The sequence below is a fragment of the Aquarana catesbeiana genome, linkage group LG02 (assembly GCF_042186555.1).
Source record: "Aquarana catesbeiana isolate 2022-GZ linkage group LG02, ASM4218655v1, whole genome shotgun sequence".
In the NCBI taxonomy this organism is placed as follows: Eukaryota; Metazoa; Chordata; class Amphibia; order Anura; family Ranidae; genus Aquarana; species Aquarana catesbeiana.
Window position 1 is genome coordinate 59,826,986 of NC_133325.1, and position 17,430 is coordinate 59,844,415.

Genomic DNA, 17,430 nt, shown 5'->3' on the forward strand with positions numbered 1-17,430 from the left:
TTACTTTTTTTTTTTTTGTAAACATCCCTTGTAATAGGAATAATGCATAACAAGTGCTCTTTACAGTGAGCTATGGGGTCAATAAGTCCCCACATCTCACCTCTAGGCTGGGAAGCCTGAGAAAAAAAAATTATCCCGGCTTCCTAGTCGAGGCGGCAGCATTTTTTCAAATGCAGAGGTCTGGTGTGACATTATAACATTGCGCCCAGCCTCCGAAAGGCCATAGAGATGTCCAGGAGCCATCTAGCCCACCGGATTCTCTATGGCAAGCTTCCGGCATGGACTGATTCCTTCTCCCTCTCGCTGATGGCAGGGGCGAGCCGGGAGAAGCACCGGAGGGTGACGGGAGGGGGGGGGGGGTGCGTCCCCTCCCACTACCTGTAAGAACAATCAAGCCACTAAACAGCCGCTATGATTGTTCTTACGGTGTAGGGAATTGCCGGCTCTAAAAGAAGATATCTGAATGATGCCTGCAGCTACACCCATGATTTAGATATCTCCGCTCAAAGTGGACATCATATGACATAGTTGGGCGGGAAGTGGTTAAAAAAGAATACCCAATCCCATGTGAGGAAACTATAAAAAAAAAAACAACAACGTTTTACACATGATTGGATGATGGAAGTCAGCAGAGCTTCCCCTTATTTACTAGGCTCTGGAGCAATTTCCCTTTCAAAGTGCTCAGTCTATTTGCCTTTAGTAAATCAACCCCAACATTTCACAATGGATTACTACACAGATCTGGAAGAAATACACAAAGCATGCCAAGGTTCAAATACGTTGTAAGTACACACATGACTCTTGTATTTGGACACTATTTGCTCATCCTGGAATTCCTTTAACTGTACTTAGCAATGCCCCTAGTTGCCAAGTACAGTTATCAGTGCAGCCTATTAGTGCCCATCAGTGCAGCCTCATCAGTTCCCATCAGTACCCATCAGTGCCTCCTCTTCAGTGTCCATCAATGCAGCCTCGTCAGTGCCCATCAGTGCAGCCTCATCAGTGCCCATCAGTGCAGCCTCATCAGTGCCCATCAGTGCAGCCTCATCAGTGCCCATCAATGCAGCCTCATCAGTGCCCATCAGTGCAGCCTCATCAGTGCCCATCAATGCAGCCTCATCAGTGCCCATCAGTGCAGCCTCATCAGTGCCCATCAATGCAGCCTCATCAGTGCCCATCAGTGCAGCCTCATCAGTGCCCATCAGTGCAGCCTCATCAGTGCCCATCAATGCAGCCTCATCAGTGCCCATCAGTGCAGCCTCATCAGTGCCCATCAGTGCAGCCTCATCAGTGCCCATCAGTGCAGCCTCATCAGTGCCCATCAGTGCAGCCTCATCAGTGCCCATCAGTGCAGCCTCATGAGTGCCCATCAATGCAGCCTCATCAGTGCCCATCAATGCAGCCTCATCAGTGCCCATCAGTGCAGCCTTATCAGCGCACATCAATGAAGGAGAAAAATTACTTATTTACAAAATGTTATAACAGAAACTAAGAAAAATGTTTTTTCTTTTTCAAAATTTTCAGTATTTTTTCGTTTGTTAACAAAAAATTAAAAACCCAGTGGGGATTAAATACCACCAAAAGAAAGCTCTATCTGTCTCAAAAAAAATAATAAAAAGCTAGTTTGGGTTCAGTGTAGTATGACCGCACAATTGTCATTCAAAGTGTGACAGCGCTGAAAGCTGAAAATTGGCCTGGGCGGGAGGGGGGTGAAAGTGCTCAGTAGGCAAGTGGTTAAAGACAAATTCCAGGTATGGATTTTATTGCATAGTTACATTGCTCCAGATTTACCAATGTATATTCCGTACCTGCGGGGGGGGGGGGGGGTTGGGTCCCTGTAAAAGCAAAGGATCACTGTAATGTATTCCTGGCCCCCGTGTTCTTCAGTGTATCAGGAAAATATGTATTATGGCCAGTAGATGGAGCTGACAATCATAGTAAATAAGCATTTATTTTTTTTATGATCATCAGCGCCATCTAGTGGGCCATAATGTGATATTTTGCTAATTTAGTCTATGCTATATGAATGAAGAACATTCGACCGGGAGAGAAATGCACATGCAGTTTTCCAGGATAAATAGGTATACTTTTTTTTTTTTTTTTTTTTTAATAAATATACTCCTAAGTGTTTGAAAGACTCTCCAATGAAACGAGAAGAAACATGTGGGGTCACTGACAATTGAGAAATACCAGTACTTGTACATATACAGACCTTCTAATTATTTAGTGGTGTCCCAGGTTCCAGTGAATGCAGTATTTTATTGCACAACGGTGGAGGAATAAACACAAGATAATATCTTATTCACAATTTTTTATGAATCATGTAATTATGCAAACTCCATTCCTGTGGGGTCCCTGTGTAAGTTTAGAATCTCTGTAGTAGTTGCTGCTACTACCGTGATTACCACAGTTTTTTGTGTTTGATGCCAAGCAGCTGACCCTGCTGTATAGTAACCACAGAGGACTGGGGTGCCATTTACTGATCACCTTGTATTTTTTTCAGTTAATGCAAGGCATTCTCTGATTGGAGCAGGTGGAGAGGTGGGGTGGTGATTTCACAATCTCCACCTCGTCCAATCAGAGAATGCCTTGCACTCCAGGATACACAGGCACCTGACACCCCCAGAAGTGTCAGATGCATACATTCTGACAGTGGCAGCAGCAAGATCACGAAGAGGTGTATTTATTAAAAAAAAAATTGCAATGCTACTTGTCTGGTGAAACTGTATATACAGTGGGGACAGAAAGTATTCAGACCCCCTTAAATTTTTCACTCTTTGTTAAATTGCAACCATTGGCTAAAATCATTTAAGGTCATTTTTTTCCTCATTAATGTACACACAGCACCCCATATTGACAGAAAAACACAGAATTGTTGACATTTTTTGCAGATTTATTAAAAAAGAAAGACTGAAATATCACATGGTCCTAAGTATTCAGACCCTTTGCTGTGACACTCATATATTTAACTCAGGTGCTGTCCATTTCTTCTGATCATCCTTGAGATGGTTCTACTACACCTTCGAGTCCAGCTGTGTTTGATTATACTGATTGGACTTGATTAGGAAAGCCACACACCTGTCTATATAAGATCTTACAGCTCACAGTGCATGTCAGAGCAAATGAGAATCATGAGGTCAAAGAAACTGCCTGAAGAGCTCAGAGACAGAATTGTGGCAAGGCACAGATCTGGCCAAGGTTACAAAAAAATTTCTGCTGCACTTAAGGTTCCTAAGAGCACAGTGGCCTCCATAATCCTTAAATGGAAGACGTTTGGGACGACCAGAACCCTTCCTAGAGCTGGCCGTCCAGCCAAACTGAGCTATCGGGGGAGAAGAGCCTTGGTGAGAGAGGTAAAGAAGAACCCAAAGATCACTGTGGCTGAGCTCCAGAGATGCAGTCGGGAGATGGGAGAAAGTTGTAGAAAGTCAACCTTCACTGCAGCTCTCCACCAGTCGGGGTTTTATGGCAGAGTGGCCTGACGGAAGCCTCTCCTCAGTGCAAGACACATGAAAGCCCGCATGGAGTTTGCTAAAAAACACCTGAAGGACTCCAAGATGGTGAGAAATAAGATTCTTTGGTCTGATGAGACCAAGATATAACTTTTTGGCCTTAATTCTAAGCGGTATGTTTGGAGAAAACCAGGCACTGCTCATCACCTGTACAATACAGTCCCAACAGTGAAGCATGGTGGTGGCAGCATCATGCTGTGGGAGTGTTTTTCAGCTGCAGGGACAGGACGACTGGTTGCAATCGAGGGAAAGATGAATGCGGCCAAGTACAGGGATATCCTGGACGTAAACTTTCTCCAGAGTGCTCAGGACATCACACTGGGCCGAAGGTTTACCTTCCAACAAGACAATCACCCTAAGCACACAGCTAAAATAATGAAGGAGTGGCTTCACAACAACTCCGTGACTGTTGTTGAATGGCCCAGCCAGAGTCCTGACTTAAACCCAATTGAGCATCTCTGGAGAGACCTAAAAATGGCTGTCCACCAACGTTTACCATCCAACCTGACAGAACTGGAGAGGATCTGCAAGGAGGAATGGCAGAGGATCCCCAAATCCAGGTGTGAAAAACTTGTTGCATCTTTCCCAAAAAGACTCATGGCTGTATTAGATCAAAAGCGTGCTTCTACTAAATACTGAGCAAAGGGTCTGAATACTTAGGACCATGTGATATTTCAGTTTTTCTTTTTTAATAAATCTGCAAAAATGTCAACAATTCTGTGTTTTTCTGTCAATATGGGGTGCTGTGTGTACATTAATGAGGAAAAAAATGAACTGAAATGATTTTAGCAAATGGTTGCAATATAACAAAGAGTGAAAAATGTAAGGGGGTTTGAATACTTTCCGTCCCCACTGTACATCCACTGCAAATAAGAGCAACATTTTATCTCCAGGTCGAGTGTCCTTCATTCATGCAGCATAGAGTGGATCATGAAAATAGCGCATTATGGCCATTAGAGGGAGCTGATAATCATAAGAAAGAAATAATTATTATGATCATCAGCTCCATCCAGCGGGCCATAATGCAAAATGCTCCTGATTCAATGAAAAACATTCGACTTTAAGGGAAAATACCTTAATAACATTCAGTTTTTCTCCTATTCACACAGATCGAAGGTGCGTGCGGCTTCTCAGGACAAATAGCTCTGCAAAGTTTTTATGAATTCACCCCTTGGTAACCAGGCCGTTGCTTGGGAATGGAGTCTACAACCTCTGTTTAGCATCCAGCATATTATGGCTACATGCTGTGGTTTCACCAGCTGGCCATCACTAGTGTGTCCCTACAGAACCTAGCACTGGTTATAACTTAAATAAGAACAGTCACTTTACATTTTTTCTTTAATGTTTTGTCTTCCTTCCAGGGCACATGTTGCATGTAGTTCTTTGTCCCGTGATCCTATGTGCTTTGTAAGCTTAGCGAGATCGGATTGGGTTCCCCCCACCCAGTTCAACAACTTGGCTAGCAAGGAGGCAGAAGCTTGCTAACCAGTGCTTGCCTCAGACTATAAGAAATTGGCAAAGATAAGAACTGGCAAGGGGAATGCAGAGGGCTGTGGGCGTCGGCCAACCCTCTCCCTCTGCATTACTCTTGCTGCTTCTTGCCTCTGGCAAGTGCTTGTAGCTTGGAGGCAGCACTGGTTATATAGCAGCCATCTCCTTGCTAGCTATGTTGTTGGATGGCTAAGAGGGGGGGGGGGGGGGGATAGGGGGGCCTTTATGACCTCTTGGCTAGTCTTACAAAGCATATAGCAACGTGGGGAAAAGTACTACATGTAATGTGTTCTCTGGGGAATAGAACACTGAAAACATTGTAGTGTTATTCTTTGAAGCAGGGGTCTCAAACTGGCGGCCCTCCGGCTGTTGTGAAACTACAAGTCCCTTAATGCATCTGCCTGTGGGAGTCATGCTTGTAACTGTCAGCCTTGCAATGCCTCATGGGACTTGTAGTTTCGCAACAGCTGGAGGGCCGCCAGTTTGAGACCCCTGCTTTAAAGTAACCCTACTTTTATTTTTATTATTTGAAATATATGTATGTGTGTGTATATATATATATATATATATATATATATATATATATATACATTATCTCACAAAAGTGAGTACACCCCTCACATTTTTGTAAATATTTTATTCTATCTTTTCATGTGACAACACTGAAGAAATTTGCTGTCCCCTCAAAATAACTCAACACACAGCCATTAATGTCTGAACAACTGACAACAAAAGTGAGTACACCCCTAAGTGAAAATGTCCAAATTGGACCCAAAGTGTCAACATTTTGTGTGGCCACCATTATTTTCCAGCACTGCCTTAACCCTCTTGGGCATGGAGTTCACCAGAACTTCACAGGTTGCCACTGGAGTTCTCTTCCACTCCTCCATGATGACATCACGGAGCTGGTGGATGTTGGAGACCTTGCGCTCATCCACCTTCCTTTTGAGGATGCCCCACAGATGCTCAATAGGGTTTAGGTCTGGATATATATATATATATATATATATATATATATATATATATATATATATATATATACACACACACACATAGGAGTGTATCTATGGGAATGTTTTGATCATTCTTCCAGAAGCGCATTTGTGAGGTCAGGCACTGATGTTGGACGAGAAGGCCTGGCTAGCAGTCTCCGCTCATTCATCCCAAAGGTGTTCTATTGGGTTGAGGTCAGGACTCTCTGTAGGCCAGCCAAGTTCCTCCACCCCAAACTCCAAACTTACTTACCCACATCTTTATGGACCTTGCTCTGTGCTCTGGTGCGCAGTCATGGTGGAACAGGAAGGGGCCATCCCCAAACTGTTCCCACAAAGTTGGGATCATGAAATTGTCCAAAATGTCTTGGTATACTGATGACTTAAGAGTTCCCTTCACTGGAACTAAGGGGCCAAACCCAACCCCTGAAAAACAACCCCACACCATAATCCCCCCTCCACCAAATGATTTGGACCAGTGCACAAAGCAAGGTCCATAAAGACGTGGATGAACGCGTTTGGGATGGAGGAACTTGACTTGCCTGCACAGAGTCCTGACCTCAACCCGACAGAGCACCTTTGGGATGAATTAGAGCAGAGACTGCGAGCCAGGCCTTCTCTTCCAACATCAGTGCCTGACCTCACAAATGCGCTTCTGGAAGAATGGTCAAACATTCCCATAGACACACTCCTAAACCTTGTGGACAGCCTTCCCAGAAGAGTTGAAGCTGTTATAGCTGCAAAGGGTGGGCCAACTCAATATTGAACCCTATGGACTAAGACTGGGAGGCCATTAAAGTTCATGTGCGTGTAAAGGCAGGTGTCCCAATACTTTTGGTAATATGGTGTATATATACACCTTAAATACAGTAAATCGTAATGCTGGTTCTCTCCCATTAGAATATGATCATACTTTACATAAACATGGTGGTGTGATATGTGAACTATTTGTGAACATCTGCAGCTGAGACCTTCGCTTTTAATAAAATGCTGAAAATAGGTTTTAAATTAGAGCCACTTTCCTAGTCAGGCTAAGAGCTGGGGAATGTTGTATGGTGGCCTTGCTATAAATCGCCATTCCCAGTGTGCTCCTCCTTTGTTATAAACTAATTATGTGCCATTTCCTCTTTAATGCCGTTTTAAGCTCCACTCTACAGACTGGAGCTTCCAAGGCCTCCCCCATATCAATGAAAGACAACAAAGTATTTCAACTATATTTTAGGTCAAATCTAGGTCACCTGTGCCTTTAAATAAATATATTTTTTTCAATAATGTTGTGTTTCCATAGTAACCAATGTTACGAAAGAATTGTGAAATGTTTTCTATGATACATTTGCTGAATACTTTGAAATGATAACATTTAGATAATTCTTTTTACAGGCAGACTGGATGGTGGCGAAACGCGGCTGCATTTTATTGAGGTCCATGGGTTCCATATTTGTCTCCCAGTTGAACTGACTTTGCAATGCTACAATTTTTTGGTACATGGCTGCACATTCAGCGGGCGGTACGGCCATTGAATGCACCCCATCAAGAGAATAGGGCTGTGCTGCAAGCGCCCTGCAATGCATGCAGTTGAGGTGCAGTGGGTGGGCATTTTCAGGCTTAAAACTGGCAAACGCTTTTCAAGGGGCAGCAATGTTGTTGCATACTTGTTTTAGCTCTGATAAAAAAGATATTGGTAGAATAGAACAAGTCCAAAAAAGGACAACAAAAATGATGAAAGGTCTGGGACAGGGGTCTCCAAACTTTCGAAACAAAGGGCCAGTTTACTGCCCCTCAAACTTTAGGGGGGCCGGCCTGTGGCCAGTGGGAGTAGAAAATGCCATAGGCTTGGTGGCCAGTGTAAGGAATAAGTGGCCCATCATTGGTGTCAGTGGAAAGAATAGCGCCCCATCGTCGGTGTCAATAGCAGGAATAGTGCTCCATCATTGGTGTAAGTGGGAGGAATAATGTCCCGTCATTGGTGTCAGTAGAAGGAATAGTACCCCATCATTGGTGTCAGTGGGAGAAATAGTGCTCCATAATTGGTGTCAGTGGGCGAAATAGTTCCCCATCATTGGTGTTCAGTGGGAGGAATAGTGCCTCATCATTGGTGTCAGTGGGAAGAATAGTGCCCCATCATTGGTGTCAGTAGGTAGAATAGTGTCCCGTCATTGGTGTCAGTAGTGACCCATCATTGGTGTCAGTGGGAGGAATAGTTCCCCATCATTGGTGTTCAGTGGAAGGAATAGTGACCCATCATTGGTGTTCAGTGGAAGGAATAGTGACCCATCATTGGTGTTCAGTGGAAGGAATAGTGACCCATCATTGGTGTTCAGTGGAAGGAATAGTGACCCATCATTGGTGTTCAGTGGGAGGAATAGTCCCCATCATTGGTGTTCAGTGGGAGGAATAGTGACCCATCATTGGTGTTCAGTGGGAGGAATAGTCCCCATCATTGGTGTTCAGTGGGAGGAATAGTCCCCATTAGGGATGAGCCGAACACCCCCCGGTTCGGTTCGCACCAGAACCCGCGAACGGACCGAAAGTTCGCACGAACGTTAGAACCCCATTGACATCTATGGGACTCGAACGTTCGAAATCAAAAGTGCTCATTTTAAAGGCTAATTTGCATGGTATTGTCCTAAAAAGGGTTTGGGGACCCGGGTCCTACCCCAGGGGACATGTATCAATGCAAAAAAAACTTTTAAAAACGGCCGTTTTTTCGGGAGCAGTGATTTTAATGATGCTTAAAGTAAAAAAAAAAAAGTGAAATATTCCTTTAAATATCGTACCTGGGGGGTGTCTATAGTATGCCTGTAAAGTGACGCGTGTTTCCCATGTTTAGAACAGTCCCTGCACCAAATGTCATTTTTAAAGGAAAAAATCTCATTTAAAACTGCTTGCGGGTTTAATGTCATGTCGGGTCATGGCAATATGGATGAAAATCAGTGAGACAAACGGCATGGGTACCCCCGAGCCTATTACCAGGCCCTTTGGGTCTTGTATGGATATTAAGGGGAACCCCGCACCCAAATTAAAATAAGGAAAGGTGTGGGGCCACCAGGCCCTATATACTCTGAACAGCAGTATACAGGCGGTGCAAACAAGACAGGGACTGTAGGTTTGTTGTTAAGTAGAATCTGTTTGTAATTTTGAACATTTTTAACGTGTTTAGCTCCAGCCAAAAAATCTTTTCTAATCTTTTTGGAAAACATAGGGAAGGGTTATCACCCCTGTGACATTTGTTTTGCTGTCTTTCCTCCTCTTCAGAAGATTTCACCTCACTTTTTTGTCCCTCTCCTTCTTGGCCTTCCAGACATACTAATGGCCTGTAGCTGCACTAAGCTGGGATAGAACACCTGTAATTTTCTTCAAGTAGCTTTATATACTGTAACCAGACAAGCCTGCCTGTCAGTAGGAAGATAACAGGAACGGATCTAGCTGAACACTGTGAGCAGGACGCACTGTACTAAATGTAAATAGTCTAGCTGCCTTACCGTGGTACTAATAGGATCAAATAGAACACCTGTAATTTTCTTCAAGTAGCTTTATATACTGTAACCAGACAAGCCTGCCTGTCAGTAGGAAGATAACAGGAACGGATCTAGCTGAACACTGTGAGCAGGACGCACTGCACTAAATGTAAATTGCAGGAACAGATCTAGCTGAACACTGTGAGCAGGACGCACTGCACTAAATGTAAATTGCAGGAACGGATCTAGCTGAACACTGTGAGCAGGACGCACTGCACTAAATGTAAATAGTCTAGAAGATAACAGGAACGGATCTAGCTGAACACTGTGAGCAGGACGCACTGCACTAAATGTAAATAGCAGGAACGGATCTAGCTGAACACTGTGAGCAGGACGCACTGCATTAAATGTAAATAGTCTAGATAGAAGATAACAGGAACGGATCTAGCTAAACTGAATACAGTGTATATATATATATGCAACACCTGGGATGCATATATATACACAATACACTGTAAGTGCAGCTAACTGACTGACTGTTCTGCCTAATCTATCTAACTCAAATCAAATGACACTGTCTCTCTCTCTCTCTCTATCTCTCAGCACACCGGAACACACACTACACAGGGCCGCCGTGCAGGCGGCCTTATATAGTGTGGGGTGTGTACTAAATCCCCTGAGCCATAATTGGCCAAAGCCACCCTGGCTTTGGCCAATTACAGCTCTCTCTACTGACGGCGCTGTGATTGGCCAAGCATGCGGGTCATAGTGCATGCTTGGCCAATCATCAGCCAGCAATGCACTGCGATGCCGCAGTGAATTATGGGCCGTGACGCGCCACACGAATTTAGCGCGAACGGCCCATAACGTTCGCAATTCGGCGAACGATCGAACAGCCGATGTTCGAGTCGAACATGGGTTCGACTCGAACACGAAGCTCATCCCTAGTCCCCATCATTGGTGTTCAGTGGGAGGAATAGTCCCCATCATTGGTGTTCAGTGGGAGGAATAGTCCCCATCATTGGTGTTCAGTGGGAGGAATAGTTCCCCATCATTGGTGTTCAGTGGGAGGAATAGTTCCCCATCATTGGTGTTCAGTGGGAGGAATAGTCCCCATCATTGGTGTTCAGTGGGAGGAATAGTCCCCATCATTGGTGTTCAGTGGGAGGAATAGTCCCCATCATTGGTGTCAGTGGGAAGAATAGTGTCCCGTCATTGGTGTCAGTAGGGGCAATAGTGCTCCATCATTGGTGTTCAGTGGGAGGAATAGTGCCCCATCATCTGTGTCAGTAGGAGGTATAGTTGCCCAAGGGCCAGATAAAGGCAAGCAAAGGGCCACATCCAGCCCACAGGCTGCAGTTTGGAGGTCCCTGGTCTGGGGGATAAAACATATCAGGAGAGACTTCAGGAATCAATATTAGAAGGGAAATAGAAGAAATGGATGAAACCTTTATATACTGTACATCAAGGGGGTGAAAAGGGTTGAAGAGGGCAGGATTTTATTATGAAACTAAGATCAAGAACACAGGGACATGGCCTCAAACTAGCCAGAGGAACATACAGAAATAATCTAAACCTGCACTTCAAAACTAAGAAAGCGGTATTTTACTGAAAGAGTAGGAGCAGGCACCCAGCAGAGGTAGTGGGTTAGTCAAAACTTATGCCGCGTACACACGGTCGGAATTTCCGACAACAAATGTTCGATGTGAGCTTGTTGTCGGAAATTCCGACCGTGTGTAGGCTCCATCGGACATTTTTTTGTCAAATTTCCGACAACAAAAATTTGAGAGCTGGTTCTCAAATTTTCCGACAACAAAATCCGTTGTCGGAAATTCCGAGCGTGTGTACACAATTCCAACGCACAGAATTCCACGCATGCTCGGAATCAAGCAGAAGAGCCACACTGGCTATTGAACTTCATTTTTCTCAGCTCGTTGTACGTGTTGTACGTCACCGCGTTCTTGGCGTTCGGATTTCCGACAACATTTGTGTGACCGTGTGTATGCAAGACAAGTTTGAGCCAACATCCGTCCGAAATAAATCCGGGATTTTGTTGTCGGAATGTCCGATCGTGTGTACGCGGCATAAGGGGTGTATTTATAAAAGGATTTGCATAGAATGTTGCCCAGTGAAAGTGCACAAATAAATTCCCAGTCTCCAATCCTTGCCTAAACGTGGTACCCTAATGTACAGTGGTTATATGGGATTTGTGATATGGGGGTTGTAAGCTCAGTGGTAGATGTGTTTTTTTTTTTTTTAGTGAAGTCCATTTCAGACAGAACTTAAGGGCCTTGTAGCCCACTTTTATTAAAAAGGAAATTGAATGCCTTTACAAGGTTTCCCATGCAGTGGGTTTCAGCTTCACACAAAACAGTGTTAAACAAAAATGCAGAGCCACCTGGCTCTCCTGTCAGCAGCACCACTGCTTGGTCCAATCTTCCAGACCATGAGCTATTCCACGTCACTCAGCCTTGGTTGTAGCACCCTGCTGTATGGGCCCACTCCTGACCCCCTGATAGGGTTTGCTTAGCACCCCAGATTCTCACACAAACTCAAACTTCCTCCAGCCCCCTGAGCTCGCTAGTCACTTTAGCTTATGGGGAGGTCCAACGCGGTACTGCAGCAGTAATCACTCAGAGTCCAGTTTCAGAAACAGAACTGTATTGAAGTTAAAGTTCAGCAGAGTACAACTAACCCGGCAGGGAGACCACCCGATTGGGTGCACTTACAGAATATAATAGCATTTGTCTACTAGCAGGTATGCTGTTAGCATCCGTCTTGAGGGGTGGAATGCGGCCTGGCTGGTCTTTACCCAGATGGGGAGGATTCCAGGAAGGATGGCATGTCCCTGCACTTTCTCTACTCATCTGGAACCTCTCCCTGCCATTAATCTGTTCCTGACAGATGGGTGACCTGTCCATACACTACCCACACACAAAATGCGAACCAAGCCTGGGCGCCAGGGTCTTAAATAGACTCTGCCTCACCCAAGATGGCTGACAAATTCATGTGGGGCACCAGGAAACAATAGGGGAATCATGCAATGCCGCTATGGGTTGAGAGCCACCTGCATTGGAAAAAGCAGACTGCACCTGCCTGCAAGCTTTCCCAAACTCTCTGGACCCATGTAGCGTTCCTGAGTTTTCCAGTCCTTTGGGCAAGAATTCCCCCCCAACATGCGATCTCGTCTCTTGTGCAAGTCACCCCCCTGACTGGAGCACACAGCTATTTTCACACACAGTCTGTCCGAATGGCAGCAACTGCCCTGAGTTCTCACCAGACCTGGTTTGTATTGAATATGTGCAACTGGACACAACCTGTAGAACTCCAGGAAACCCTGGACACAGGATTGAAGGTTCCATCCCACCCAAAGCTCTTAAAACTCTAGGCCCCTATTCCAGAACTACCAAATCCAGAGAAAACTTAAAGCAGGACTTCAGGCTTAAAGGGAAGTTCCGCTTGTTTGCATTACACTGCCAGATGTGCCACTTTTTGGAGGGGAGGGGGCTATGACAGGTATCTGCTCCCACTTCCGGCTGAGATCTCCATGGCGTTTTGAGCCAAAAATGTCACCCCCCTTTCCCTTGAAGTCTTCTGGGACACATCACAGGTCACAAGGCGCAGCGTGGCTCACACATGCACAGTGGGAATCCGGATGTGAAGATTTCACTTCCTGTTTCCCTTACTTGAGATGCCGGCACCTGCATCCCAAAGTTTGGGAGACATAGCTCCCCATCATTGGTGTTCAGTGGGAGGAATAGTCCCCATCATTGGTGTTCAGTGGGAGGAATAGTGCCCATCATTGGTGTTCAGTGGGAGGAATAGTCCCCATCATTGGTGTTCAGTGGGAGGAATAGTCCCCATCATTGGTGTTCAGTGGGAGGAATAGTCCCCATCATTGGTGTTCAGTGGGAGGAATAGTTCCCATCATTGGTGTTCAGTGGGAGGAATAGTCCCCATCATTGGTGTTCAGTGGGAGGAATAGTCCCCATCATTGGTGTTCAGTGGGAGGAATAGTCCCCATCATTGGTGTTCAGTGGGAGGAATAGTCCCCATCATTGGTGTTCAGTGGGAGGAATAGTCCCCATCATTGGTGTTCAGTGGGAGGAATAGTTCCCCATCATTGGTGTTCAGTGGGAGGAATAGTTCCCCATCATTGGTGTTCAGTGGGAGGAATAGTCCCCATCATTGGTGTTCAGTGGGAGGAATAGTCCCCATCATTGGTGTTCAGTGGGAGGAATAGTCCCCATCATTGGTGTTCAGTGGGAGGAATAGTCCCCATCATTGGTGTTCAGTGGGAGGAATAGTGCCCCATCATCTGTGTCAGTAGGAGGTATAGGAGGTATAGTTGCTCAAGGGCCGGATAAAGGCAAGCAAAGGGCCTTGGGTGATGGCTTGGGCGATGACAGCGCTGGATCCCTGGACAGGTAAGTGTCTTTCCTTATATTAAAAGTCAGCAGCTACAGTCATTTTTTTTTGAAGGGGGGGGACTGGAGCTTCTATTTAAAACACAGTTTGTTTGCTCACAAAACACATGTTGGATCTTCTCAGACTGCAAATCTGAGAAACAAGTGTAATTTGTAATATGTGGCAGGCAGTGGCGTACCAACAGGGGGAGGGGGGGGGGCGTTCCACCCCGGGTGCCGCACATTAGGGTACGGGGGTATGAGGCCGGCGCTGCTTAGGGGTGTGGGCTGGCACCTGACAGTAGCACATAGTAAGTGTGCCACTGCCAGTTATAGGCATCTCTGTCTCTGGCGCCGGCCGCCCAATGAAAATCTGCACCATTTTTGCAGAGGAGGAGGGGCCTCGCCGCCCGGGGGAGTGGAGGGAGGTGGAACATCCGCCACCACCACTGACACCACACCGCCACTGTCCCTGCCACCGCCACGTCCTCCAGGTATTGTGTCTTTGATCACAGGGCTGAGCATACACACCACCAGCCTCCAGCATCCGTCCTTTGTAGTGTTGCACGTGGGTTGTGTCAGTGGGCTCTGGGTGTGGGTATATGTGTGTGCGGGTTCTGGGCATACATGGCTGATATAAAGTGAGGGCAGGTGACAGCAGACACAGCCTGAAGATCCATTGCATATTAGAAGGCATAGAAGATTTATTCATGATGATGGGTGTATATTATAACTAGATCCCTATGGGGGAAACATAGGTCAGTCTGGTTGCCAGATATAGGATCCGCCCTGGGTGCCAAATGCGTGTTATTATTTTCACACTGAGGCTGGTGTTGGAACTCTCCAATTATATCTTTGCCACAGAAAATACAGCTTATATATATGTGTTACTGCGTCAATATACATTTTGAGGCTATAGAAATAAATTAAATGATAGTGTGGTGAAACACATGTGTAATGTATTGCACAGCGTTTTAATGCCGTATACAGGTGCATCTCATAAAATTAGAATATCATCAAAAAGTTAATTTATTTCAGTAATTCAATTAAAAAAAAGTGAAACTCCTATATATTATATAGATGTGTTACACACAGAGTGATTATATTTCAAGCATTTATTTCTTTTAATTTTGATGAATGTAGCTTACAGCTAGTGAAAACCCAAAATTCAGTATCTCAGAAAATTAGAATATTACATAAGACCAATAAAAAAAAAAAAAAAAAGATTTTTAATACAGAAATGTTGGCTTACTGAAAAGTATGTCCATGTACAGTATAGTATGCACTCAATAATTGGTTGGGGCTCCTTTTGCATGAATTACTGCATCTATGCGGCGTGGCATGGAGGTGATCAGCCTGTGGCACTGCTGAGGTGTTATGAAAGTCCAGGTTGCTTTGATAGCTGCCTTCAGCTCATCTGCATTGTTGGGTCTGATGTTTCTCATCTTCCGCTTGACAATACCCCACAGATTCTCTATGGGATTTAGGTCAGGTGAGTTTACTGGCTAATAAAGCACAGTGATACCATGATCATTAAACCAGGTATTGGTACTTTTGGTAATGTGGGCAGGTGCCAAGTCCTGCTGGAAAATGAAATCAGCATCTCCATGAAGCTGGTCAGCAGAGAGAAGCATGAAGTGCTTTAGAATTACCTGGTAGAGGGCTGCACTGGCTTTGGACTTTATAAAACATAGTGGACCAACACCAGCAGATGACATGGCTCCCCAAATCATCACTGACTGTGGAAAATTTTGCATTTCATTTGGAAATCAAGGTCCCAGAGTCTGGAGGAAGAGTGGAGAGACACAGAATCCAAGTTGCATGAGGTCCAGTGTGAAGTTTCCATAGTCAGTGATGATTTGGGGAGCCATATCATCTGCTGATGTTGGTCCACTGTGTTTTATCAAGTCCAAAGTCAGTGCAGCCGTCTACCAGGAGATTCTAGAGAATGTCATGCTTCCCTCTGCTGACCAGCTTTATGGAGCTGCTGATTTCATTTTCCAGCAGGACTTGGCACCTGCCCACACTACCAAAAGTACCAATACCTGTTTTAATGATCATGGTATCACTGTGCTTGATTGGCCAGCAAACTCGTTGGACCTAAACCTCATAGAGCAGTGATGGCGGACCTTGGCACCCCAGATGTTTTGGAACTACATTTCCCATGATGCTCAACTACACTGCAGAGTGCATGAGCATCATGGGAAATGCAGTTCCAAAACATCTGGGATGCCAAGGTTCGCCATCACTGCCATAGAGAATCTGTGGGGTATTGTCAAAAGGAAGATGAGAGACACCAGACCCAACAATGCAGACGAGCTGAAGACCGCTATCAAAGCAACCTGGGCTTCCATAACACCTTAACAGTGCCACAGACTGATCACCTCCATGCCACGCTGCATTGATGCAGTAATTCATGCAAAAGGAGCCCCAACCAAGTATTGAGTGCATACTATACTGTACATGGACATACTTTTCAGTAAGCCAACATTTCTGTATTAAAAATCCCTTTTTTCTTGTTGGTCTTCTGTAATATTCTAATTTTCTGAGATACTGAACTTTGGGTTTTCACTAGCTTAAAGAGTGCTTTCACAGTGAAAGCGCCGGCCGTTAGCACCAAATCACCGCTAGTTTTAGAGGCACTTTAGAGCTGTTTAAGCAGTACTTTTCGGCCACTAGTGGGGCACTTTGAAAACCCCCAAAAAAGGCTTAAAAACTCCCATTTTGCAGCGCTTTGAAAGCGCTGCTCATTCATTCCAATGGGCAGGGAGTTTTGGGAGCGCTAAATACAGCGCTCCCAACCCGCCCCAAAGATGCTGCTTGCAGGACTTTTCGGAAACATCCCGCAAGCGCACCGCCCCAGTGTGAAAAGTCACACCTGGAATCAGTGGCGTAGCGTGGGGGGTGCAGGGGGTGCCGTGGCCCCGGGCGCGATATTTAGGGGGGCGCCAGTGTGTGTCACTGGCTGCCTCCTCCTAATTTCTAATTTTGTGTCCCCGGGCTCCGGCCGCCATGTTAAGTGTCCGGCGCCCTGTGATTGGGTGTATGGGGGTCATGTGAGGCGCCCCGCCTCCGCACATGACCCCCATACACCCAATCACAGGGCGCTGGATACTGAACATGGCAGCAAGCAGAGCGCAGGGGAGAGAAGAAAGTGAGCCGCCGCTGTGTTCTCCTCCTTATCCGGATCGATGCAGCCAGGATAAGAAGGTAAGTGTGTGAGAGTCATGTTACTGGGAGGGGGAGGGAGGGGGGCGAGAGAGAGAGACTGTAGGCAGGACAATGTAGTGTAGTATAGTATGGAGGTGTCCGGGGGAGGGGCGCTGATGTCCTAACCAGCAGGAGCCCGGGAGGAAGGACATCTCCCATGCTGTTATGATAAGGTCAGTACATGTGTTAGGGGGATGTTGTGTAATTATTGTGCTAGGGGACAGACTGCTGCTTCCCCCATGTAATGTGCTCTCTTGTGCCCAGTGCCCACCATGTCATGTGTCTTGCAGTGTCCCCCATGTAATGTTCTGTGCCCACCATGTCCTGTCATGTGCATTGCAGTGCCCCCCATGTAATGTGC